This window comes from Rhinoraja longicauda, chromosome 7 (genome assembly GCF_053455715.1).
Source record: "Rhinoraja longicauda isolate Sanriku21f chromosome 7, sRhiLon1.1, whole genome shotgun sequence".
In the NCBI taxonomy this organism is placed as follows: domain Eukaryota; kingdom Metazoa; phylum Chordata; class Chondrichthyes; order Rajiformes; family Arhynchobatidae; genus Rhinoraja; species Rhinoraja longicauda.
Genome location: NC_135959.1, coordinates 2,400,526 through 2,428,025, shown reverse-complemented (window position 1 = coordinate 2,428,025; position 27,500 = coordinate 2,400,526). Strand labels below are relative to the sequence as shown.

The following is a 27,500-nucleotide window of genomic DNA, read 5'->3' as shown; positions in this document are numbered from 1 at the left end:
AATATATCCCACCCCTCGACAGGTGCCATTGTAACAAGATCATCAATGTTATTCACTTCGCCTGTCAGTGGTCATAATGTTTTGGCTGATCGGTGTATGTCTGGAGAAAGGTCCCGACTCGAAATGTCGTCTGTCCATTTCCTACCTGATCTCCCAGTGGCTCAGCACTTCAACCCCCCTCCCACTCCCACACTGAACTTTCTGTCCTGGGCCTCCTCCATTGTCAGAGTGAGGCCAGCACAAATTGGAGGAACAGCACCTCATATTTCGCTTGGGCAGCTCACACCCCAGCGGTATGAACATCGACTTCTCTAACTTCAAGTAGCCCTTGCATCCCCCCTCTCTCCCCGTGCCAAGTGGTTGTACTAGGTTCAAGTCGTCTTGTTGAGTCGCATTGTTTGAAACTCATTTTCACCTAGCCCACGGCTAACAGTGGCCTGTTTCCTTCATCGGTCAGTGGGGGTGCCGCAAGGCTCGGTGCTGGGACCCCAGTTATTTACAATATACATTAACGATTTAGACGAGGGAATTAAACGTGACATCTCCAAGTTTGCGATGATACAAAGCTGGGTGGCAGTGTGAGCTGTGAGGAAGATGCTATGAGGTTGCAGGGTGACCTGGACAGGTTGTGTGAATGGGCGGATACATGGCAGATGCAGTTTAATGTGGATAAGTGTGAGGTTATCCACTCTGGTGGCAAGAACAGGAAGGCAGAGTATTATCTGAATGGTGACAGATTAGGAGAAGGGGACGTACAATGAGATCTGGGTGTCCTAGTGCATCAGTCACTGAAAGGAAGCATGCAGGTACAGCAGGCAGTGAAGAAAGCCAATGGCATGTTGGCCTTCTAACAAGAGGATTTGAGTTTCGGAGCAATGAGGTCCTACTGCAGTTGTACAGGGCCCTAGTGAGACCGCACCTGGAGTACTGTGTGCAGTTTTGGTCTCCTAATTTGAGGAAGGACGTCCTTACTATTGAGGGAATGCAGGATATCTGTATCTGTATCTGTATCTTGACTACCATCACTGGATGTTGCATAAGTTAGGATGGTCATGTGCCAATTCGCAATTAAATATGAAAGTCAGGCTCACCTGGTTAATCCCCGGGATGGCGGGACTGTCATATGATGAAAGAATGGGTCGACTGGGCTTGTATACACTGGAGTTTAGACGGGTGAGAGGGAATCTTACAGAAACATGTAAAACTTCCTAGAGGATTGGACAGGCTAGATGCAGGAAAAATGTTCCCGATGTTGGGGGAGTCCAGAACCAGGGGTCACACAGTCTAAGAATAAAGGGGAGGCCATTTAGGACTGAGATGAGGAAAAACTTTTTCACCCAGAGAGTTGTGAATCTGTGGAATTCTCTGCCACAGAGGGCAGTGGAGGCCGATTCACTGGATGTTTTCAAGAGAGAGTTAGATTTAGCTCTTAGGGCTAACGGAATCAAGGGATATGGGGAGAAAGCAGGAACTGGGTAATGATTTTGGATGATCAGCCATGATCACATTGAATGGCGGTGCGTACAGGCACGAAGGGCCGAATGGCCTCCTCCTGTACCTATTGTCCACGTTTCTACCTTTTTGCTTACCTTTCTTTCATTTGTTCTATATCTCTCTACATCACCGTTTATGTCTCTCGTTCCCCTCTCCCCTGACTCTCAGTCTGAAGAAGGGTCTCGACCTGAAACGTCATCTATTCCGTTTCTCCAGAGATGCTGCCTGACCCACTGAGTTCCTCCAGCACTTTGTGTTTTGTTCAAATCCAGCATCTGCAGTTCCGTAGGTCTCTCTGTAGACGTTGGACTTTAGAGATACAGCGTGGAAACAGGCCCTTCGGCCCACCGAGTCCGTGCCGACCAGCGATCCCCGCACACTAACACTATCCTCCAGAGATGCTGCCTGACCCGCTGAGTTACTCCAGCACTTTGTGCCTTTTTGTGGTCATGATGGATGTGATTGTGACCTCACACCTCGTTGACCGGTGACTCCCTGTGGCTCTGTACAGAAGACAGTGGAAGCCAGCCGAGCCCGCTATGGCCAGGTAGGTCTCCGTTCCTCTCTCCACCCCCCCCCCCCCCCCAATCCCTGCCGTGATTTCCGGGACCCTGGTTCAAATCCCACCACTGCCCCAGAGCCTGAGATAAGCTTGGGCGGGGGGAGTTAGCAGAGGGGAGGGGGGGGGGGGGGGGGCTTTGCAGAGACGTGGAGAGACCCTCCAGTCCCAAAGAGTTACAGAGTGATATAACGTGGAAACAGCCCAACAATGTCCCAGCTACACTAGTCCCACCTGCCTGCGCTTGGCCCATAACCCTCCAAACCTGTCCTATCCATGTACCTGTCCAACTGTTTCTTAAACGTTGCGTTAGTCCCAGCCTCAACTACCTCCTCTGGCAGCTCGTTCCATACACCCACCACCCTCTGTGTGGAAAAGTTACCCCTCGGATTCCTATTAAATCTTTTCCCCTTCACCTTGAACCCATGTCCTCTGGTCCTCGATTCACCTACTCTGGGCAAGAGACTCTGTGCATCTACCCGATCTATTCCTCTCATGATTTTGTACACCTCTATAAGATCACCCCTCATCCTCTTGCGCTCCATGGAATAGAGACCCAGCCTGCTCAACCTCTCCCTGTAGCTCACACCCTCTAGTCCTGGCAACATCCTCGTGAATCTTCCCAGCACCCATTCCAGCTAGAGGGCACAGCCTCAGTGTGAAACCAGAGGGCGCAGCCTCAGAATAAAAGGATGTACGTCTGGAAAGGCGATGATCCAGGCCCAACTTGAGTTTGGACAACTTGCCCATCAGGTTCCTGTTGCATCTTTGCCCCACCACCTTAACCCTCCACCATCATCTCCCAGTGATGGCCACAAAATGCTGGAGTAACTCAGCAGGTCAGGCAGTATTTCAGCTCATAGTCACGTGTACCGAGGTACAGTGAAAAGCTTTTGTTGCGTGCTAACCAGTCAGCGGAAAGACAACACACGATTACAATCGAACCGTCCACAGTGTACAGATACACGATAAAGGAATAACGTTCAGTGCAAGGTAAAGTACGATCAAGGATAGTCCGAGGGTCTCCAATGAGGTAGATAGTAGTTCAGCACTGCTCTCTGGTTGTGGTGGGATGGTTCAGTTGCCTGATAACAGCCGGGAAGAAACTGTCCCTGAATCTGGAGGTGTGCGTTTTTACACTTCTGTACCTCTTGCCCGATGGGAGAGGGGAGAAGAGGGAGTGACCGGGGTGAGACTGGTCCGTGATGATGCTGCTGGCCTTGCCGAGGCAGCGTGAGGTGTAGATGGAGTCAGTGGATGGGAGGTTGGTTTGTGTGGACGCAAAGTCAAGGACGTTGGTTCGATTCCCACCACTGCCCCAGAGCCTGAGATGAGGTTGGGCGGGAGGAGTTAGCGGGGGTGGGGGGGGCTTAGCAGAGACGTGGAGAGACCCTCCCGTCTCACGTTAGGTCTCAGCCACACCCCCAACTTGAGTAACACAGCGGGTCAGACCGAGATAGAGTGGATGTGGAGAGGATGTTTCCACTAGTGGGAGAGTCTAGGACCAGAGGGCACAGCCTCAGAAGTAAAAGTGGACACAAAATGCTGGAGTAACTCAGCATATAACAATTCAAATTCAAAAAACCTTTTGGAGAGGCCAATACACCAAACTATCACAAAACAGCACTGCTCATACCAATACCAATCCCAATCCCAATCCCACGATCAATTTCAATGTCCATCCCAAAGTCAATACCAATTTCAATGCCACTACCAAAGCCGAAACCAACTCCAATTCCAATTCAAATTCACTTCCAATTCCAATTCCACTTCCAATTCCAATTCACTTCCAATTCCAATTCCAATTCCACTTCCAATTCCAATTCACTTCAAATTCCAATTCACTTCCAATTCCAATTCACTTCCAATTCCAATTCCAATTCCAATTCCAATTCACTTCCAATTCCACTTCCAATTCCAATTCACTTCCAATTCCAATTCCACTTCCAATTCCAATTCACTACCAATTCCAATTCCACTTCCAATTCCAATTCCACTTCCAATTCCAATTCCACTTCCAATTCCAATTCACTTCCAATTCCAATTCACTTCCAATTCCACTTCCAATTCCAATCCACTTCCAATTCCAATTCACTTCCAATTCCACTTCCAATTCCAATTCACTTCCAATCCCAATTCACTTCCAATTCCAATTCTACTTCTAATTCCAATTCCAATTCCAATTCCAATTCCAATTCCAATTCCACTTCCAATTCCAATTCCAATTCCAATTCCAATTCCAATATCAATATCAATCCCAATACCAACTCCACTTCCAATTCCAATTCCAATCCCAATCCCAATATCAATACTAATATCAATATTAATATCAATACTAATATCAATACTAATATCAATATTAATATTAATACTAATATCAATACTAATGTCAATACTGATATCAATACTATTGGAGAACATGGATAGGTGACGTTTCACAGAGTGCTGGAGTAACTCAGCGGGTCAGGCAGCATCTGTGGAGATAAAGCCGATGATCTTATCTCAGACCATCTCTGAATGTTTCCACTTCCGGCTGTCTTTCCTCCACAGCCTCCAAATGTTTCCATCCTCAGCCTCGTACCGCCTGGTTTTACCTTCACCCCCATCTTCTTTCTCCAGAGATGTTGCCTGACCCGCTAAGTTACTCCTGCACTTTATCTCTATCTTCGGTATAAACCAGCATCTGCAGTTCCTTCCTACACAGGTTCCTGTGTAAACGTTTCATAAAAGTTGTGATAGGCCCTGCCTCAACTATAGGGATGCCAACTATCTCTCTCCCAAATACGAGACAAGATGAGCTCACCCAGCTAGCGGTCACGTGCTCCCGCTCCACCAATGGCGGCCGCCCGGGCCGGGAGGCGGGTTGCTACGCAACCTCCGTCAGCCGAACACACTCGGCCCTGCTCCCCGAACACACTCCGTTAACCTACACTATCCGGGCCCACAGCGGCCCCTGGGCCTACAGTGTCCGGGCCTACAGTGTCCGGGACTACAGTGTCCGGGCCTACAGTGTCCGGGCCTACAGTGTCCGGGCCTACAGTGTCCGGGCCTACAGTGTCCGGGCCTACAGTGTCCGGGCCTACACTGTCCGGGCCTACACTGTCCGGGCCTACACTGTCCGAGCCTACACTGTCCGGGCCTACACTGTCCGGGCCTACACTGTCCGGGCCTACACTGTCCGGGCCTACACTGTCCGGGCCTACATTGTCCGGGCCTACACTGTCCGGGCCTACACTGTCCGGGCCTACACTCTCCGGGCCTAGAGTGTCCGGGCCTAAAGTGTCCGGGCCTAGAGTGTCCGGGCCTAAAGTGTCCGGGCCTAAAGTGTCCGGGCCTAGAGTGTCCGGGCCTAGAGTGTCCGGGCCTAAAGTGTCCGGGCCTAGAGTGTCCGGGCCTAGAGTGTCCGGGCCTAGAGTGTCCGGGCCTAGAGTGTCCGGGCCTAAAGTGTCCGGACCTAAAGTGTCCGGGCCTAGAGTGTCCGGGCCTAGAGTGTCCGGGCCTAAAGTGTCCGGGCCTACAGTGTCCGGGCCTAGAGTGTCCGGGCCTAGAGTGTCCGGGCCTACAGCGCCCTCCGGTCCTAATACGGGACAAGGGCGATCCCGTACGGGACAAATGAATTTAGCCCAAAATACGGGATGTCCCGGCTAATACGGGACAGTTGGCAACCCCTACTCAACTACCTCCTCTGGCAGCTTGTTCCATCGACCTTCCTCACTTTGTGTGAAAAAAGATGCCCCTCAGATTCCTGTTAAAACATCTCCCCCCCTCAACTTAAACCCATGCCCTCTGGGTCTTGATGACCCAACTCTGAGGAATGGTACAAAGAGATCTAGTTCAGGAAAACCAGTTTCATAGAAACATAGAAAATTGTTGCAGGAGGAGGCCATTCGGCCCCTCTAGCCAGCACTGCCATTCAATGTGATCACGGCTGATCATTCTCAATCAGTACCCCGTTCCTGCCTTCTCCCCATACCCCCTGACTCCGCTATCCTTAAGAGCTCTATCTAGCTCTCTCTTGAATGCATTCAGAGAATTGGCCTCCACTGCCTTCTGAGGCAGAGAATTCCACAGATTCACAACTCTCTGACTGAAAAAGTTTTTCATCATCTCCGTTCTAAACCCCTTGTTCTTAAACTGTGGCCCCTGGTTCTGGACTCCCCCAACATTGGGAACATGTTTCCTGCCTCTAACGTGTCCAACCCCTTAATAATCTTATACGTTTCGATAAGATCCCCTCTCATCCTTCTAAATTCCAGTGTATACAAGCCTAGTCGCTCCAGTCTTTCAACATATGACAGTCCCGCCATTCCAGGAATTAACCTAGTAAACCTACGCTGCACGCCCTCAATAGCAAGAATTTCCTTCCTCAAATTTGGAGACCAAAACTGCACACAGTACTCCAGGTGCGGTCTCACCAGGGCCCTGTACAACTGCAGAAGGACCTCTTTGCTCCTATACTCAACTCCTCTTGTTATGAAGGCCAACATTCCATTGGCTTTCTTCACTGCCTGCTGTACCTGCATGCTTCCTTTCAGTGACTGATGCACTAGGACACCCAGATCTCGTTGTACGTCCCCTTTTCCTAACTTGACACCATTCAGATCATAATCTGCCTTCCTATTCTCTCTTGAAAACATCCAGTGAATTGGCCTCCACTGCCTTCTGTGGCAGAGAATTCCACAAATTCACAACTCTCTGGGTGAAGAAGTTTTTCCTCATCTCAGTCCTAAATGGCCTCCCATTTATTCTTAAACTGTGTGAACCCTGGTTCTGGACTCCCCCAACATGGGGAACATTCTTCCTGCATCCAGCCTGTCCAATCCTCTAAGAATTGTGTTCCTTGCTGAATGGTGAAGAACTATTAAAAGTCATGTCTTTGTCTGTACTTTCCACCAAACAGCATTGCAGACAAATTGCGGCCATTATTTTTGTGTTATCGTGTAAAAAAAAGGAACTGCAGATGCTGCTTATTCCTCCCATACCTGCCGTTTAGTTTAGAGATACAGCGCGGAAACAGGCCCTTCGGCCCACCGGGTCCGTGCCGACCAGCGATCCCCGGACACTAACACTATCCTACACACACTAGGGACAATTTTTACATTTGCCCAGCCAATTAACCTACAAACCTGCACGTCTTCGGAGTGTGGGAGGAAACCGAAGATCTCGGAGAAAACCCACGCAGGTCACGGGGAGAACGTACGGACTCCGTACAGACAGCGCCCGTAGTCGGGATGGAACCCGGGTCTCCGGCGCTGTGAGGCGGAAATTCTACCGCTGCGCCACCGTGACCGCCCTTGCCTTTCCAAAATAGTGGTAAACACGAACGCTTGCAGATGCTGAAAACCCGAGATGAAAACAGAAACACTCGGCAGTTCAGGCAGCATCTGCGGTGAGAGAAACTGTTACTGTTTCAGGTCCAGGAGTCCTCGAGTCAGACAGAATGGAAACAGGCCCTTCGGCCCAACCTGCCCACGCCGACCAACATGCCCCATCTACACTAGTCCCACCTGCCCACACCGACCAACATGCCCCATCTACACTAGTCCCACCTGCCCACACCGACCAACATGCCCCATCTACACTAGTCCCACCTGCCCACACCGACCAACATGCCCCATCTACACTAGTCCCACCTGCCCACACCGACCAACATGCCCCATCTACACTAGTCCCACCTGCCCACACCGACCAACATGCCCCATCTACACATGGTATTGGAGGTAGGGTACTGACATGGATAGAAAATTGGTTGACAGACAGAAAGCAAAGAGTGGGGATAAATGGGTCTCTTTCAGAATGGCAGGCAGTGACCAGTGGGGTACCGCAAGGCTCGGTGTTGGGACCGCAGCTATTTACAATATACATTAATGACTTGGATGAAGGGATTAAAAGTACCATTAGCAAATTTGCAGATGATACAAAGCTGGGTGGTAGTGTGAACTGTGAGGAAGATGCTATGAGGTTGCAGGGTGACTTGGACAGGTTGTGTGAGTGGGCGGATGCATGGCAGATGCAGTTTAATGTGGATAAGTGTGAGGTTATCCACTTTGGTGGTAAGAATAAGAAGGCAGATTATTATCTAAATGGTGTCAAGTTAGGAAAAGGGGACGTACAACGAGATCTGGGTGTCCTAGTGCATCAGTCACTGAAGGGAAGCATGCAGGTACAGCAGGCAGTGAAGAAAGCCAATGGAATGTTGGCCTCCATAACAAGAGGAGTTGAGTACAGGAGCAAAGAGGTCCTTCTGCAGTTGTGCAGGGCCCTAGTGAGACCGCACCTGGAGTACTGTGTGCAGTTGTACAGGGCCCTAGTGAGACCGCACCTGGAGTACTGTGTGCAGTTGTACAGGGCCCTAGTGAGACCGCACCTGGAGTACTGTGTGCAGTTTTGGTCTCCAAATTTGAGGAAGGATATTCTTGCTATTGAGGGCGTGCAGCCTATGTTTACCAGGTTAATTCCCGGAATGGCGGGACTGTCATATGTTGAAAGACTGGATCGACTAGGCTTGTATACACTGGAATTTAGAAGGAAGACAGGGGATCTTACTGAAACATATAAGATTATTAAGGGGTTGGAACAGCAATGGCAGGTATTCCTGGGAATAATGCAGAAGTTGCAGGATCAATTTATCCCAAAGAGGAGGAAAGATTCTAAGGGGAGTAAGAGGCACCCGTGGCTGTCAAGGGAAGTCAGGGACAGCATAAAAATAAAAGGGAAGAAGTATAGCATAGCAAAGAAGAGTGGGATGCCAGAGGATTGGGACTCTTTTAAAGAGCAACAGAAGATAATTAAAAGGCAATACGGGGAGAAAAGATGAGGTACGAGGGTAAACTAGCCAATAATATAAAGGAGGATAGTAAAAGCTTTTTTAGGTACGTGAAGAGGAAAAAAATAGTCAAGGCAAATGTGGGTCCCTTGAAGACAGAAGCAGGGGGATTTATTATGGGGAACAAGGAAATGGCAGACGAGTTGAACCGGTACTTTGGATCTGTCTTCACTAAGGAAGATACAAACAATTTCCCAAATGTTCTAGGGGCCGGAGAACCTAGGGTGACGGAGGAACTGAAGGAAATCCACATTAGGCAGGAAATGGTGTTGGGTAGACTGATGGGACTGAAGGCTGATAAATCCCCAGGGCCTGATGGTCTGCATCCTGATGGTCTGCATCCCAGAGTACTTAAGGAGGTGGCTCTAGAAATAGTGGAAGCATTGGAGATCATTTTTCAATGTTCTATAGATTCAGGATCAGTTCCTGTGGATTGGAGGATAGCAAATGTTATCCCACTTTTTAAGAAAGGAGGGAGAGAAAAAACGGGAAATGATAGACCAGTTAGTCTGACATCAGTGGTGGGGAAGATGCTGGAGTCAATTATAAAAGACGAAATTGCGGAGCATTTGGATAGCAGTAACGGGATCGTTCCGAGTCAGCATGGATTTACGAAGGGGAAATCGTGCTTGACTAATCTACTGGAATTTTTTGAGGATGTAACTAGGAAAATTGACAGGGGAGAGTCAGTGGATGTGGTGTACCTCGACTTTCAGAAAGCCTTCGACAAGGTTCCACATAGGAGATTAGTGTGCAAAATTAGAGCACATGGTATTGGGGGTAGGGTACTGACATGGATAGAAAATTGGTTGACAGACAGAAAGCAAAGAGTGGGGATAAATGGGTCCCTTTCAGAATGGCAGGCAGTGACCAGTGGGGTACCGCAAGGCTCGGTGCTGGGACCGCAGCTATTTACAATATACATTAATGACTTGGATGAAGGGATTAAAAGTACCATTAGCAAATTTGCCGATGATACAAAGCTGGGTGGTAGTGTGAACTATGAGGAAGATGCTATGAGGTTGCAGGGTGACTTGGACAGGTTGTGTGAGTGGGCGGATGCATGGCAGATGCAGTTTCATGTGGATAAGTGTGAGGTTACCACACCTGGAGTACTATGTGCAGTTTTGGTCTCCAAATTTGAGGAAGGATATTCTCGCTATTGAGGGCGTGCAGCGTAGGTTTACTAGGTTAATTCCCGGAATGACGGGACTGTCATATGTTGAAAGACTGGATCGACTAGGCTTGTATACACTGGAATTTAGAAGGATGAGAGGGGATCTTATTGAAACGTATAAGATTATTAAGGGGTTGGACACGTTAGAGGCAGGAGACATGTTCCCAATGTTGGGGGAGTCCAGAACCAGGGACCACAGTTTAAGAATAATGGGTAGGCCATTTAGAATGGAGATGAGGAAAACCTTTTTCAGTCAGAGAGTTGTGAATCTGTGGAATTCTCTGCCTCAGAAGGCAGTGGAGGCCAATTCTCTGAATGCATTCAAGAGAGAGCTAGATAGAGCTCTTAAGGATAGCGGAGTCAGGGGGTATGGGGAGAAGGCAGGAACGGGGTACTGATTGAGAATGATCAGCCATGATCACATTGAGTGGCGGTGCTGGCTCGAAGAGCCGAATGGCCTCTTCCTGCACCTATTGCCTCTATCAGATTATGCCCTTCCTAATGAAGAACTTTTCAATCTCTGCCTTAAAAATATCCACTGACTTGGCCTCCACAGCCGTCTGTGGCAATGAATTCCACAGATTCACCACCCTCTGACTAAAGAAATTCCTCCTCATATCCCTTCTCAAGGAACGTCCTTCAATTCTGAGGCTGTGCCCTCTGGTCCTCGACTCTCCCACTAGTGGAAACATCCATACTTCTCTACAGGGCTAACTCAAAGGTGTTTGTCTTGCAAACCAAAGATAAACAGAGCAGTATGGTGGCGCGGTGGTAGAGTTGCACCGGAGACCCGGGTTCCATCCCGACTACGGGTGCTGTCTGTACGGAGTTTGCACGTTCTCCCCGTGACCTGCGTGGGTTTTCTCCGACATCTTCGGTTTCCTCCCACACTCCAAAGACGTGCAGGTTTGTAGGTTAATTGGCTTGGTAAATGTAATAATTGTCCCTAGTGTGTGTGGGATAGTGTTAGTGTGTGCGGGGATCGCTGGTCGGCGCGGACCCGGTGGGCCGAAGGGCCTGTTTCCGCGCTGTATCTCTAAACTAAACTGTGGAAAGACCCCTGCCTCCCTAAAGGGTCAACTCTCAGACAGTCACAAAAAGCCGGAGTAACTCTGCGGGAGAGAGAAGGAATGGGTGACATTTCGGGTCGAGACCCTTCTTCACACTGAGGCATTTTGTCTCAGTTCTTTCCTACACACGGGGTTTGTCCAATCTTCAAACCCAAGGATGAACGTTGTGTGGTCTCTTGCAGTCCCTCTTCCTGCTGATAGTCAATAGACAATAGGTGCAGGAGGAGGCCATTCGGCCCTTCGAGCCAGCACTGCCATTCAATATGATCATGGATGATCATCCACAATCAGTACCAAAGATACTAGAGGAACAAGATAGACCACTCGACCCTAAAAAAACGTAGTCGGTCGCTACACTAGTCCCACCTGCCTGCGCTTGGTCCATATCCCTCCAAACCTGTCCTATCCATGTACCTGTCCAACTGTTTCTTAAACAATGGGATAGTCCCAGCCTCAACTACCTCCTCTGGCAGCTCGTTCCATACACCCACCACCCTCTGTGTGAAAAAGTTACCCCTCGGATTCCTATTAAATCTTAGAAACACAGAAACATAGAAAACAGGTGCAGGAGGAGGCCATTCGGCCCTGTGAGCCAGCACCGCCATTCACTGTGATCATGGCTGATCATCCACAATCAGTAACCCGTGCCTGCCTTCTCCCCATATCCCTTGATTCCACTAGCCCCTAGAGCTCTATCTAACTCTCTCTATCTAACTCTCTCTTAAATCTATAAATGAATCGGCCTCCACTGCCCTCTGTGGCAGAGAATTCCACAAATACACAACAAATTCTCTGGGTGGAAAAGTTTTTTCTCACCTCAGTTTTAAATGTCCTCCCCTTTATTCTTCGACTGTGTGGCCCCTGTTTCACAGTGTGGCGTTATTGCCACCTTCAATAGTTCGACGTAGAACTGCCTCGGTTGGTTCGACAGACTGAAGGTCGGAGATGGATAATTAATGAGGAAACACTATGTGTCCCTGGAATTAATTGTTACCCGTGGTGCTAGTCATTAATCACATCTCTCCAGTCCCTGGTGACGCAGATACACAGAGATCTACCGCAGGGAAACAGGCCCTTCGGCCCACCGTCACAAGTGATAGGAGCAGAATTAGGCCATTCGGCCCATCAAGTCCACTCCGCCATTCAATCTGCCTCAGAAGGCAGTGGAGGCCAATTCTCTGAATGCATTCAAGAGAGAGCTAGATAGAGCTCTTAAAGATGGCAGAGTCAGGGGGTATGGGGAGAAGGCAGGAACGGGGTACTGATTGAGAATGATCAGCCATGATCACATTGAATGGCGGTGCTGGCTCGAAGGGCCGAATGGCCTCCTCCTGCACCTATTGTCTATTGTCTATTGAGATCAAGGAAAATGTTGAATGGATCCTTGTTAGTGTGGGAATGGGAAGGGGAATTAAATTGTTTGTAACTGGGAGATCGGGTAGGCCCAGGTGGACTGAGCAGAGATGTTCCGCAAAACGATGGCCCAGTCTACGTTTGAGTGGGGCTAGTGTGCGTCCAGTCTACGCTTGGTCTTATCCATGTGCAGGAGGCCACATCGGGATCACTGGGGACAGTAGATGAGGTTATAGGAGGTACACATGAACTAGGGGTTGCCAACTATCTCACTCCCTAATAAGGGATAAGGTGACGTCACCGCCCCGTGCCCCACGTGACCTCACCCAGACAGCGGCCACGTGCTCCCGCTCCACCAATGGCGGCCGCCCGGGCCGGGAGGCTGGTTGCTAAGCAACCTCCATAAGGCAGTGCCTGGGCCCACAGTGTTCGGGGCTACAGTGTCCGGGCCTACAGTGTCCGGGCCTACAGTGTCCGGGGCCTACAGTGTCCGGGCCTACAGTGTCCGGGGCCTACAGTGTCCGGGCCTACAGTGTCCGGGCCTACAGTGTCCGGGGCCTACAGCGTCCGGGCCTACAGTGTCCGGGACCTACAGCGTCCGGGCCTACAGTGTCCGGGCCTACAGTGTCCGGGCCTACAGTGTCCGGGCCTACATTGCCGTCGGGGCCTACACTGTCCGGGCCTACAGTGTCCGGGCCTACATTGCCGTCCGGGCCTAATACGGGACAGTTGGCAACCCTAACCGTACTGCGGCACGGTGGCGCGGCGGTAGAGTTGCTGCCTTAAAGCACTTGCAGCGCCGGAGACCCGGGTTCTATCCCGACTACGGGCGCTGTCTGTGCGGAGTTTGCACGTTCCCCTCATGACCTGCGTGGGTTTTCTCCGAGATCTTCGGTTTCCTCCCACACTCCAAAGACGTGCGGGTTTGTAGGTTAATTGGCTTGGTGTAAAATGTGAATTGTCACTAGTGTGTGTACTAGGATAGTGTTAGTGTGCGAGGATCGCTGGTCGGCGCGGACCCGGTGGGCCGAAGGGCCTGTTTCCGCGCTGTAGAGTAGCGAGTGCAGTTCTGGTCGCCAGCTTTAGGAGGGATGTCACTAAGTTGGGAAGGGTGCAGGAGAGACTCACCAGGATGTTACCTGGGCCTGTGGGCTTGTGGTACAGGGAGAGGTCGGTCAGGCTGGGACTCATTTTCTTTGGCGCGTAGGAGGCCGAGGGGTGACTTTATTGAGGTGTACAAGATTATAAGTGATAGCAACAGAATTAGGCCATTCGGCCCATCGAGTCTACTCTGCCATTCAAGCAAGGCTGATCTATCTCTCCCCCCTAACCCCATTCTCCTGCCTTCTCCCCATAACCCCTGACACCCGCACTGATCAAGAATCTGTCTATCTCTGTCTTTGAAATATCCACTGACTTGTGGCCTCCACAGCCGTCTGTGGCAAAGAATCCCACAGATTCACCACCCTCTGACTAAAGAAATTCCTCCTCATCTCCTTCCTAAAGGAACGTCCTTTAATTCTGAGGCTGTGCCCTCTGGTCCTAGACTCTCCCACTGGTGGAAACATCCTCTCCACATCCACTCTATCCAGGCCGCTCACTATTCTGTACGTTTCAATGAGGTCCCCCCTCATCCTTCTAAACTCCAGCGAGTACAGGCCCAGTGCCCACAAACTCTCACCACCTGCTCACACAACATCATTGCCCCGCACAGCTCGGCCTCTTTCTCCAGGCTTATACTCGGTGAATATTCCCTGGACTCTCTCCATCTTAGTTGGCATTGGGAAATGTTCCCAATGTTGGGGGAGTCCAGAACAAGGGGCCACAGTTTAAGAATAAGGGGTAGGCCATTTAGAACTGAGATGAGGAAAACTTTTTCAGTCAGAGAGTTGTGAATCTGTGGAATTCTCTGCCTCAGAAGGCAGTGGAGGCCAATTCTCTGAATGCATTCAAGAGAGAGCTAGATAGAGCTCTTAAGGATAGCGGAGTCAGGGGAGAAGGCAGGCACGGGGTACTGATTGAGAATGATCAGCCATGATCACATTGAATGGCGGTGCTGGCTCGAAGGGCCGAATGGCCTCCTCCTGCACCTATTGTCTATTGCCTCCACAGCCGTCTGTGGCAAAGAATCCCACTGATTCCACAGGATGAGGGGAGATATTATAGAGGTGTACAAAATCATGAGAGGAATAGATCGGGTAGATGCACAGAGTCTCTTGCCCAGAGTAGTGGAATTGAGGACCAGAGGACATAGGTTCAACGTGAAAGGTGAAAAAATTTAATAGGAACCCGAGGGGTAACTTTTCCACACAGAGGGTGGTGGGTGTATGGAACGAGCTGCCAGAGGAGGTAGTTGAGGCTGGGACTATCCCATCGTTTAAGAAACAGTTGGACAGGTATATGGATAGGACAGGTTTGGAGGGATATGGACCAAGCGCAGGCAAGTGGGACTATGGTAGCTGGGACATTGTTGGCCGGCGTGGGCGAGTTGGGCCGAAGGGCCTGTTTCCACACTGTATCACTCTGTGACTCAATGACTGACCATTCTGTCATGGGCCTCCTCCATTGTCAGAGTGAAGCCAAACGCAAATTGGAGGAACAGCACCTCATATTTCGCTTGGGCAGCTTACACCCCAGCGGTATGAACATTGACTTCTCCAACTTCAAGTAACCCTTGCACCCCCTCCCTCTCCGTCCCCTCCCCCCCACAAGTCGATGTACTAGTTTCACTGTCGTCCTGTCGAGTCTCGTTGTCTGTAACTGGTTTTCACCTAGCCCACAGCTCACCACAGCCTGCTTCCTTTATCATCGTCACTTTTTTGCATTTCTTTCATCCATTTGTTCTACATCTCTCCACATCACCGTCTACATCGGTCATTCCCCTCTCCCCCGACTCTCAGTCTGAAGAAGGGTCTCGTCCTCCCCAGAGATGTGGTTAGGCTGGCACTCATTTCTTCTCCTCCACAGATGCTGCCTGACCCGCTGAGTTACTCCAGCACTCTGTGAAACGTCACCTATCCATGTTCTCCACAGATGCTGCCTGACCCGCTGAGTTACTCCAGCACTCTGTGAAACGTCACCTATCCATGTTCTCCAATAGTATTGATATCAGTATTGACATTAGTATTGATATTAGTATTAATATTAATATTGATATTAGTATTGATATTAGTATTGATATTAATATTGATATTAGTATTGATATTGGGATTGGGATTGGAATTGGAATTGGAAGTGGAGTTGGTATTGGGATTGATATTGATATTGGAATTGGAATTGGAATTGGAATTGGAAGTCGAATTGGAATTGGAATTGGAATTGGAATTGGAATTAGAAGTAGAATTGGAATTGGAAGTGAATTGGGATTGGAAGTGAATTGGAATTGGAAGTGGAATTGGAAGTGAATTGGAATTGGAAGTGGATTGGAATTGGAAGTGGAATTGGAAGTGAATTGGAATTGGAAGTGAATTGGAATTGGAAGTGGAATTGGAATTGGAAGTGGAATTGGAATTGGAAGTGGAATTGGAATTGGTAGTGAATTGGAATTGGAAGTGGAATTGGAATTGGAAGTGAATTGGAATTGGAAGTGGAATTGGAAGTGAATTGGAATTGGAAATGGAATTGGAATTGGAAGTGAATTGGAATTGGAAGTGAATTGGAATTTGAAGTGAATTGGAATTGGAAGTGGAATTGGAATTGGAATTGGAAGTGAATTGGAATTGGAAGTGGAATTGGAATTGGAAGTGAATTTGAATTGGAATTGGAGTTGGTTTCGGCTTTGGTAGTGGCATTGAAATTGGTATTGACTTTGGGATGGACATTGAAATTGATCGTGGGATTGGGATTGGGATTGGTATTGGTATGAGCAGTGCTGTTTTGTGATAGTTTGGTGTATTGGCCTCTCCAAAAGGTTTTTTGAATTTGAATTGTTATATGCTTTTCAATTTTATTAGTTTACCTGACCAAGTGAACCCACGGGGCCCAAACCTCTCCTGCATTGATGCAGCACCCTCTCCTCCCCCCTCCCCCCTCACCCCACCCCTCCCCCCCTCCAACCGTCTCCTCTTCCTCCTCACCCCTCCTCCCTCCACCCCTTCCCACTCCCCCTCCCCCTCACTCCCTCCCCTTCCCTCCTCCCCTCCCCACCCCCTCCACCCCCTCCCCCCACCCCCTTCACCCCCACCCCCTCCCTCCCCCTCCCCCTCCCGCCCCGTCCCTCCTCCCCTCCCCACCTCCTCCCTCCACCCCTCCCCCCTCCAACTCCTCTCCTCCCTCACCCCTCCTCCCTCCACCCCCTCCCCTCCCCTCCCTCATCCTCCCTCCACCCCTTTCCCCCTCCAACCCTCTCCTCTCCCCCCCTCACCCCTCCTCCCTCCACCCCCACCCTCCCCCCTTCACCCCCTCCCTCCCTGGGAGATAGATTTAAACTTTAAAATGTGAATAACTTTAAAAATATAACACCGATTTCAATGAAACTTCTCCCATTGGCACCAAAGGGACGACGGTGAGTAAGTTGGGCCTGACATTGTCGCGCTATCGTGGACCGTTTTGGCCGTAGTTCAGGAACAAACAAACAATCAAACAAACAATCATTAGAAACTGATTGGTCACAAAATTAAAACAGAAAGGGGGGAGGTTATATTAATGGAGAAAAGTTGTTGATAAATCCAGCCCCTCCCCAAGCCCCTGGTGGGAGGCTGGCTGGATTGGGATGGGACTGGAGTGGTGAAAATGCAGAAGGTGGCTGGCTGCAGTACTGTGTGGGGCCACCGGAGGGCAGACGGACACCCTGTGGTCAGGACACTGTGCTGGCAATCAGAGACACTCCATTCCCACCACTCAGTGTGTGTGCGTGTGTGTGTGTGTGTGCGTGTGTGTGTGTGCGTGTGTGTGTGTGTGTGTGCGTGCGTGCGTGTGTGTGTGTGTGTGTGTGTGTGTGTGTGTGTGTGTGTGTGTGCGTGTGTGTGTGTGTGTGTGTGTGTGCGTGTGTCTGTGTGTGTGTGTGTGTGTGTGTGTGTGTGTGTGTGCGTGCGTGCGTGCGTGCGTGCGTGTGTGTGTGTGCGTGTGTGTGTGTGTGTGTGTGTGTGTGTGTGTGTGGATCTGTGTGTGTCTGTGTGTGTGTGTGTGTGTGTGTATGTGGATCTGTGTGTGTGTGTGTGTGTGTGTGTGTGTGTGTGTGTGTGTGTGTGTGTGTGTGTGTGTGTATGTGGATCTGTGTGTGTGTGTGTGTGTGTGTGTGTGTGTATGTGTGTGTGTGTGTGTGTGTGTGTGTGTGTGTGTGTGTGTGTGTGTGTGTGTGTGTGTGTGTGTGTGTGTGTGTGTGTGTGTGTGTGTGTGTGTGTGTGTGTGCGTGTGTGCGTGTGTGTGTGTGTGTGTGTGTGTGTGTGTGTGTGTGTGTGTGTGTGTGTCTGTGTCCTGCACCTATTTTCTATATTTCTATGATAAAGGTATATAGAAATTTCCAGTGTGGACATGTCAAACATAGAAACATAGACAATAGGTGCAGGAGGAGGCCACTCGGCCCTTCGAGCCAGCACTGCCATTCACTGTGATCATGGCTGATCATCCACAATCAGCACCCCGTGCCTGCCTTCTCCCCATGTCCCTTGATTAGACCAAAGAGCACAGGTTTAGGGTAAGAGGTGTAAAGTGTAAAGGAGATGTGGGGGGCAAGTTGTTTTTACACAGAGGGTGGTGGGGGCCTGGAACGTGCTGCCAGGGGTGGTGGTGGAGGCAGAAATAGGAGTAGAATCAGGCCATTCGGCCCATCGAGTCTACTCTGCCATTCAATCACTGCTGATCTATCTCTCCCTCCTAACCCCATTCTCCTGCCTTCTCCCCATAACCCCTGACACCCGTTCTGATCAAGAATCTGTCTATCTCCGCCTTAAAAATATCTACTGACTTGTGGCCTCCACAGCCGTCTGTGGCAAAGAATTCCACAGATTCACCACCCTCTGACTAAAGAAGTTCCTCCTCACCTCCTTTCTAAAAGAGCGTCCTTTAATTCTGAGGCTGTGCCCTCTGGTCCTAGACTCTCCCACTGGTGGAAACATCCTCTCCACATCCACTCTATCTGCAGGAAGAAATACTGCAGATGCTGGTTGAAATCGAAGGTAGACTCACAAATGCTGGAGTAACTCAGCAGGCTCGGCGATCATTTCGCTCAACACCTCCGCTCAGTCCGCCTAAACCAACCTGATCTCCCGGTGGCTCAGCACGTCAACCCCCACTCCCACTCCCAGTCTGACCTTTCTGTCCTGGGCCTCCTCCATTGTCAGAGTGAGGCCCAGCGCAAATTGGAGGAACAGCACCTCATATTTCGCTTGGGTAGTTTACACCCCAGCGGTATGAACATTGACTTCTCTAACTTCAGATAGTCCCTGCCTTCCCTCTCTCTCCATCCCCTCCCCTTCCCAGTTCTCCCACCAGTCTTCCTGTGTCCGACTACATTCTATCTCTGTCCCGCCCCCCCTCCCCTGACATCGGTCTGAAGAAGGGTCTCGACCTTTGAGGAGATGAGGAGGAATCTATCCAACTCGCTCTTAAATCCATCCAGTGATTTGGTCTCCGCTGCCCTCTGTGGCAGAGAATTCCACAAATTCACAACTCTTTTTCACCCAGAGAGTTGTGAATTTGTGGAATTCTCTGCCACAGAGGGCAGCGGAGACCATATCACTGGATGGATTTAAGAGAGAGTTGGATAGAGCTCTAGGGGCTAGCGGAATCAAGGGATATGGGGAGAAGGCAGGCACGGGTTACTGATTGTGGATGATCAGCTATGATCACAATGAATGGCCGTGCTGGCTCGAATGGGCCGAATGGCCTCATCCTGCACCTATTGTCTATGTTTCTGTGTCACCCGTTCCTTCTCTCCAGAGGTGCTGCCCGACCCGCTGAGTTACTCCAGCACTCTGTGAAACGTCACCTATCCATGTTCTCCACAGATGCTGCCTGACCCGCTGAGTTACTCCAGCATTTTTGAGTCTACCTTTTTCTATCTCTGTGCCCTTCATACCTGACCTGAGCCTCTCGTGATTATATACACCTCGATAAGATCACCTCATTCTCCTGCTCTCCAAGTCCCAGCCTGCCCAACCTCTCCCGGTAGCTCAGGCCCTCTAGATCAGGCAACTCCAAGAAAACCTGCGCTGCTCCCTTTTAAAAGATATTTTTATGGTTTATAAGGGCCTGCCCCAGTTATGCGATTGTTAGGCGACTGTCGGTGACTGTCAAAGGCATAGCAGGTCACCAAACTTTTCTTTTACCCTACGACAACAATAGACAATAGACAATAGGTGCAGGAGGAGGCCATTCAGCCCTTCGAGCCACCACTGCCATTCAATATGATCATGGCTGATCATCCACAATCAGTACCCCGTTCCTGCCTTCTCCCCATATCCCTTGATTCCGTTACCCCTAGGAGCTAAATTTAACTCCTCAATTTAACGCCCACAATAGCAAGAATATCCTTCCTCTAATTTGGAGACCAAAACTGCACACAGTACTCCAGGTGCGGTCTCACCAGGGCCCTGTACAACTGCAGAAGGACCTCTTTGCTCCTATACTCAACTCCTCTTGTTATGAAGGCCAACATTCCATTGGCTTTCTTCACTGCCTGCTGTACCTGCATGCTTCCTTTCAGTGACTGATGCACTAGGACACCCAGATCTCGTTGTACGTCCCCTGTTCCTAACTTGACACCATTCCGATAATAATCTGCCTTCCTATTCTTACCACCAAAGTGGATAACCTCACACTTATCCACATTAAACTGCATCTGCCATGCATCCGCCCACTCACACAACCTGTCCAAGTCACCCTGCAACCTCATAGCATCTTCCTCACAGTTCACACTGCCACCCAGCTTTGTATCATCTGCAAATTTGCTAATGGTACTTTTAATCCCTTCATCCAAGTCATTAATGTGTTAATTAATGACCATCACAATGCCAAGTCCGGTCGACACAAGGAACTTTTTTTGTGGAACTAGCACCTGGCTAAGAGATTACACCGTCTTCGGAAACATCGTGAAATCCCCACGCTCACCCGACCGCCAAACCTTCGCCTCAAACTAATTTACTGTATTGATTTATTTTTTTGTGTTGTGTCTTTTTAAAAAGAAAATTCTATTCTGTTTTGTAGTTTTAGGACAATCCCCAGGCATTGCCACTTTCATTTCACTGCATAAAGAAACATAGAAACATAGAAAATAGGTGCAGGAGTAGGCCATTCGGCCCTTCGAGCCTGCACCGCCATTCAATATGATCATGGCTGATCATCCAACTCAGTATCCCGTACCTGCCTTCTCTCCATACCCCCTGATCCCTTTAGCCACAAGGGCCACATCTAACTCCCTCTTAAATATAGCCAATGAACTGGCCTCAACTACCCTCTGTGGCAGAGAATTCCACAGACTCACCACTCTCTGTGTTAGCCAGAGAGTTGTCAATCTGTGGAATTCTCTGCCTTAGACAATAGACAATAGACAATACGTGCAGGAGGAGGCCATTCGGCCCTTCGAGCCAGCACCGCCATTCAATGTGATCGTGGCTGATCATTCTCAATTCTCTGAATGCATTCAAGAGAGAGCTAGATAGAGCTCTTAAGGATAGCGGAGTCAGGGGGTATGGGGAGAGGGCAGGATCACATTGAATGGCGGTGCTGGCTCGAAGGGCCGAATGGCCTCCTCCTGCACCTATTATCTATTGTTTTCAAGAGAGAGTCAGATTTGGCTCTTTTTTAAAAATCATTATCAAAAATTATACTCAATTATTTCAAAAACAATATTTACAATACAATGAGACGAAACATGACCCACCACCAGAATACTATACGATCAAATATACCAAATGAAACTATTATACAACTATATTACAATCCCCATCCAGGATACATCCAATCTCCCTCGGTGCTCAGCGGTCCCACAGATCCTCCAGGGTGCCCATGGACAGCCCATAATCCCTCTCCAACATCACCCCGGTTAGATTTGGATCTTGGGGCTAACGGAATCAAGGGGTATGGGGAGAAAGCAGGAACGGGGTACTGATTGTGGATGATCAGCCATGATCACATTGAATGGCGGTGCTAGCTCGAAGGGCCGAATGGCCTCCTGCACCTATTGTCTATTGTCTGTTGTCTATTGTCTGTTGTCTGTTGTCTGTTGTCTGTTGTCTGTTGTCTGTTGTCTGTTGTCTGTTGTCTGTTGTCTGTTGTCTGTTGTCTATTGTCTATTGTCTGTTGTCTGTTGTCTGTTGTCTGTTGTCTGTTGTCCATTGTCTCTTTTCTCTTGTGAATGTGGAGGGAAGAACTCAGCGGGTCAGGCAGCATCTGCGGAGAGAAGGAATGGGTGACGTTTCGGGGTCGAGACCCTCCTTCAGACTGAGAGTCGGGGGAGAGGGAGACGAGAAGTGTAGACGGTGAAGTAGAGAGATGTAGAACAAATGAATAAAAGATGTGCAAATAAATAACGATGAACAGGCCGTTGTGAGCTGTGGGCTAGGTGAAAACCAGCTACAGACAACGAGACTCAACAAGACGACATTGAAATTACTACAACGACTTGGTTTGACGACCTAGTTTGATGACTTGGGTGGGGGAGGGACGGGGAGAGAGGGGATGCAAGGGCTACTTGAAGTTGGAGAAGTCAATGTTCATACCGCTGGGGTGTAAACTGCCCAAGTGAAATATGAGGTGCTGTTCCTCCAATTTGCGCTGGGCCTCACTCTGACAATGGAGGAGGCCCAGGACAGAAAGGTCAGTGTGGGAGTGGGAGGGGGAGTTAAAGTGTTTGGCAATGGGTCAGGCAGCATCTCTGGAGAAAAGGAACAGGTGACGTTTCGGGTCGAGACCCTTCTTCAGGCTGGGAAGAGGAGAGGTGGGCAGTGTACAGTGGTACGTGGGTGTGGGTGGGGTGAGGAGGTGAAGTCACAGAGTGATACAGTGTGGAAACAGGCCCTTCGGCCCAACCTGCCCACACCGGCCAACAATGTCCCAGCTACCTTAGTCCCACTTGCCTGCGCTTGGTCCATATCCCTCCAAACCCGTCTTATCCATGTACCTGTCCAACGGTTTCTTAAACAATGGGATAGTCCCAGCCTCAACTACCTCCTCTGGCAGCTCGTTCCATACACCCACCACCCTCTGTGTGGAAAAAGTTACCCCTCAGGTTCCAATTAAATCTTTTCCCCTTCACCTTGAACCTATGTCCTCTGGTCCTCCATTCCCCAACTCTGGGCAAGAGACTCTGTGCATCTACCCGATCTATTCCTCTCATGATTTTGTACACCTCTATAAGATCTCCCCTCATCCTCCTGCGCTCCATGGAATAGAGACCCAGCCTGCTCAACCTCTCCCTGTAGCTCACACCCTCTAGTCCTGGCGAACCCGATCTATTCCAGATAGGGAGGAGATGGGAGAGATCAGAGAAGATAGAACAAGAGAGAGTTCAAGAGAGAGCTAGATAGAGCTCTTAATGATAGCGGAGTCAGGGGGTATGGGGAGAAGGCAGGAACGGGGTACTGATTGAGAATGATCAGCCATGATCGCATTGAATGGCGGTGCGTACAGGCTCGAAGGGCCGAATGGCCTCCTCCTGCACCTATTGTCTATTGTCTAACATAGAACAGGGCTGCACAGGAACAAGACCGAACAGTGAGCGGCCTGGATAGAGTGGATGTGGAGAGGATATTTCCACCAGTGGGAGAGTCTAGGACCAGAGGGCACAGCCTCAGAATTAAAGGACGTTCCTTTAGGAAGGAGATGAGGAGGAATTTCTTCAGTCAGAGGGTGGTGAATCTGTGGAATTCTTTGCCACAGACGGCTGTGGAGGCCAAGTCTTTGTTGAGTTTATTGTCACGTGTACCGAGGTACAGTGAAAAGCTTTTGTTGCGTGCTAACCAGTCAGCGGAAAGACAATACATGATTACAATCGAGCCGTCCACAGTGTACAGATACAGGAGAAGGGAATAACGTTTAGTGCGAGATAAAGTCCAATTAAAGATTGTCCGAGGGTCTCCAATGAGGTAGATGGGAGGTCAGGACCGCTCTCGGGTTGTTGAGGGTTCAGGCAACTGAACCATTGGGTATTTTTAACATAGAAACATAGAGAACAGGTGCAGGAGGAGGCCATTCGGCCCTTCGAGCCAGCACCGCCATTCATTGTGATCATGGCTGATCATCCACAATCAGTAACCCGTGCCTGCCTTCTCCCCATATCCCTTGATTCCGCTAGCCCCTAGAGCTCTATCTAACTCTCTCTTAAATCCATCCAGTGAACCGGCCTCCACTGCCCTCTGTGGCAGAGAATTCCACAAATTCACAACAAATTCTCTGGGTGAAAAAGTTACTTCTCACCTCAGTTTAAATGGCCTCCCCTTTATTCTTAGACTGTGTGGCCCCTGTTTCTGGAGATAGACTTAAGGCAGTGACAGACAGATTCTTGATTAGTGTGGGTGTCGTGGGTTGTGGGGAGAAGGCCGGAGAATGGGGTTGAGAGGGGAAGAGAGATCAGCCCTGAGTGAATGGCGGAGTAGACTCGATGGGCCGAACGGCCTAATTCCGCTCCTATCATTCATGACTTTACCATCGCCAGAGACTGTCACGAAGGTTAAATGTACAGAAATGTGAAAACGCACACCTCCAGATTCAGGGGCAGTTTCTTCCCGGCTGTTATCAGGCAACTGAACCGTCCTACCACAACCAGAGAGCAGTGCTGAACTACTATCTACCTCATTGGTGACGCTCGGACTATCCTTGATTGGACTTTACTGGCTTTATCTTGCACTAAACGTTATTCCCCTGTCCTGTATCTGTACACTGTGGACGGCTCGATTGTGATCGTGTGTTGTCTTTCCGCTGACTGGTTAGCGCGCAACAAAAGCTTTTCACTGCCCCTCGGTACACGTGACAATAAACTGAACTGGAACTGAAACTGAATAATCTCCAGTCAAGCTGGGCAGGGTACTGATCCTTTTAGAGTCACAGAGCGACACAGCGTGGAAACAGGCCCTTCAGCCCAACTTGCCCCACAACCGGCCAACATGTTCCATCTACAGTAGTCCCACCTGCCTGCGCTTGGCCCATATCCCTCCAAACCTGTCCTATCCATGTACCTGCCTATTGATGCAGGGTGGAACATTGGGAGATAAGGGTTTGGTCTGAGGATCAACCTTGAATGAAAAGGTCCAGAGCTTCACTGGGGTTTTAGTTTCTTACAAGACCAAGTGGGACCTGTTGGGGCCCAAACCTCTCCTACATTTGTGCATCACCCTCTCTCCCCTCCCTCCCTCCCTCCTCCCTCCCTCCCTCCCTCCCTCCCTCCCTCCCTCCCTCCTCCCTCCCTCCCTCCCTCCCTCCCTCCCTCCCTCCCTCCCTCCCCTCCCTCCCTCCCTCCCTCCCACCTCCCTCCCTCCCTCCCTCCCTCCCTCCCTCCCTCCCTCCCTCCCTCCCTCCCTCCCTCCCTCCCTCCCTCCCTCCCTCCCTCCCTCCCTCCCTCCCTCCCTCTCCCCTCCCCCTCCCCTTCCCTCCCCCGTCCCCCCCCACTCCATCCCCCCAACCACCCCTCCCCCCCTCCCCTCCCTCTCCTCCCTCCCCCCTACACCTCCGTCCTCCCTCCTCCCTCCCCTCCCTCCACCTTCCTCCCTCCCCCTTCCCCTCCCCCCTCCCCCCCCACTCAATCCCCCTCAACCCCCCCTTACCCTCCCTCCTCCCCCTCCCTCCACCCCTTCCCTTCCTCTCTCCCTCCCTCCCCCCTCCTCCCTCCCCCTTCCCCCCCACTCCATCCACCTCAACCCCCCTAACCCTCCCCCCCCTCCCTCCCCCCCTCCCTCCCCCTCCCCTCCCTCCCCCTCCCCTCCCTCCCCTCCCCTCCCTCCCCCTCCCCTCCCTCCCTCCCTCCCTCCCTCCTCCCTCCCCTCCCCCTCCCCCTTCCCCTCCCCCCTTCCCCCCCACTCCACCCCCTCAACCCCCCTTACCCCTCCCTCCTCCCCCCTCCCTCCATCCCCTTCCCTTCCTCTCTTCCTCCTCCCTCCCTCCCTCCCCCTCCCCTCTTCCCTCCCTCCTCCCCCCTCTCCCTCCCTCCTCCCCCTCTCTCCCTCCTCCCTCCCTCCCTCCCCCTCCCCTCTCCCCTCCCTCCCCTCCCTCTCCCTCCCTCCTCCCTCTCCCTCCCTCCTCCCTCCTCCCTCCCCCTCCCCCTCCCTCCCCCTCCCCTCCCTCCCCCCTCCCCTCCCTCCCTCCCTCCCTCCCTCCTCCCTCCCCTCCCCCTCCCCCTTCCCCTCCCCCTTTCCCCCCCACTCCACCCCCCTCAACCCCCCTTACCATCCCTCCTCCCCCTCCCTCCATCCCCTTCCCTTCCTCTCTTCCTCCTCCCTCCCTCCCTCCCCCTCCCCTCTTCCCTCCCTCCTCCCCCTCTCCCTCCCTCCTCCCCCTCTCTCCCTCCTCCCTCCCTCCCTCCCCCTCCCCTCTCCCCTCCCTCCCCTCCCTCTCCCTCCCTCCTCCCTCTCCCTCCCTCCTCCCTCCTCCCCTCCCCCCCTCCCCTCCCCTCCCCTCCCTCCCTAGGAGGTAGATTTAAAACTTTAAAATGTGAATTACTTTATAAATATAACACCGATTTCAATGAAGCTTCTTCCATTAGCACCAAAGGGACGACGGTGAGTGAGGTGGGCCTAGAATTGTTGCGCTATCGTGCACCGTTTTAGCTGTAGTTCAGGAACAAACAAACGAACAAACGGGAGTTTTAGAGTATAGATAGATGGCTTTATGAGCTTTAGAGTTTAGAGGCACAGGGTGGAAACAGGCCCTTCGGCCCACCGAGTCCGTGCCGACTAGCGACGAGGAAGGAAGTGGTGACCTACATCGGGTCCTGAGGACCTTTACTGACGATTATCCCGACAATGAGTGGGTTAACGTGCGATGAGCGTTTGTGGGCACTGGGCCTGTACTCGCTGGAGTTTAGAAGGATGAGGGGGGACCTCATTGAAACTTACAGAATAGTGAGCGGCCTGGATAGAGTGGATGTGGAGAGGATGTTTCCACCAGTGGGAGAGTCTAGGACCAGAGGGCACAGCCTCAGAATTAAAGGACGTTCCTTTAGGAAGGAGATGAGGAGGAATTTCTTAAATGAGAGGGTGGTGAATCTGTGAAATTCTTTGCCACAGACGGCTGTGGAGGCCACAAGTCAGTGGATATTTTTAAGGCAGAGATAGATAGATTCTTGATTAGTGGAGGTTATGGGGAGAAGGCAGGAGAATGGGGTTAGGAGGGAGAGATAGATCAGCCGTGATTAAATGGCGGAGTAGAGACTCGATGGGCCAGTGGCCTAATTCTGCTCCTAGAACCTATGAACTAATGAACTATCCTACTACACACTAGGGAAGATGCTATGAGGTTGCAGGGGTGACTTGGACAGGTTGTGTGAGTGGGCGGATGCATGGCAGATGCAGTTTAATATGGATAAGTGTGAGGTTATCCACTTTGGTGGTAAGAACAGGAAGGCAGATTATTATCTGAATGGTGTCAAGTTAGGAAAAGGGGACGTACAACGAGATCTGGGTGTCCTAGTGCATCAGTCACTGAAAGGAAGCATGCAGGTACAGCAGGCAGTGAAGAAAGCCAATGGAATGTTGGCCTTCATAACAAGAGGAGTTGAGTATAGGAGCAAAGAGGTCCTTCTGCAGTTGTACAGGGCCCTAGTGAGACCGCACCTGGAGTACTGTGTGCAGTTTTGGTCTCCAAATTTGAGGAAGGATATTCTTGCAATTGAGGGCGTGCAGCGTAGGTTTACTAGGTTAATTCCCGACTGGCGGGATTGTCATATGTTGAAAGACTGGAGCGACTAGGCTTGTATACACTGGAATTTAGAAGGATGAGAGGGGATCTTATCGAAACGTATAAGATTATTAAGAGGTTGGACACGTTAGAGGCAGGAAACATGTTCCCAATGTTGGGGGAGTTCAGAACCAGGGGCCACAGTTTAAGAATAAGGGGTCGGCCATTTAGAACGGAGATGAGGAAAAACGTTCT

The 27,500-nt window shown here is 50.7% G+C and overlaps 1 protein-coding gene across 1 annotated transcript in view; it reads left to right on the top strand.

Moving 5' to 3' along the window:
* Window positions 1-27,500, top strand: part of LOC144595034 (uncharacterized) — a 311,478-nt gene that overhangs the window by 251 nt on the left and 283,727 nt on the right. The gene's annotated exons all lie outside the window — the stretch shown is intronic.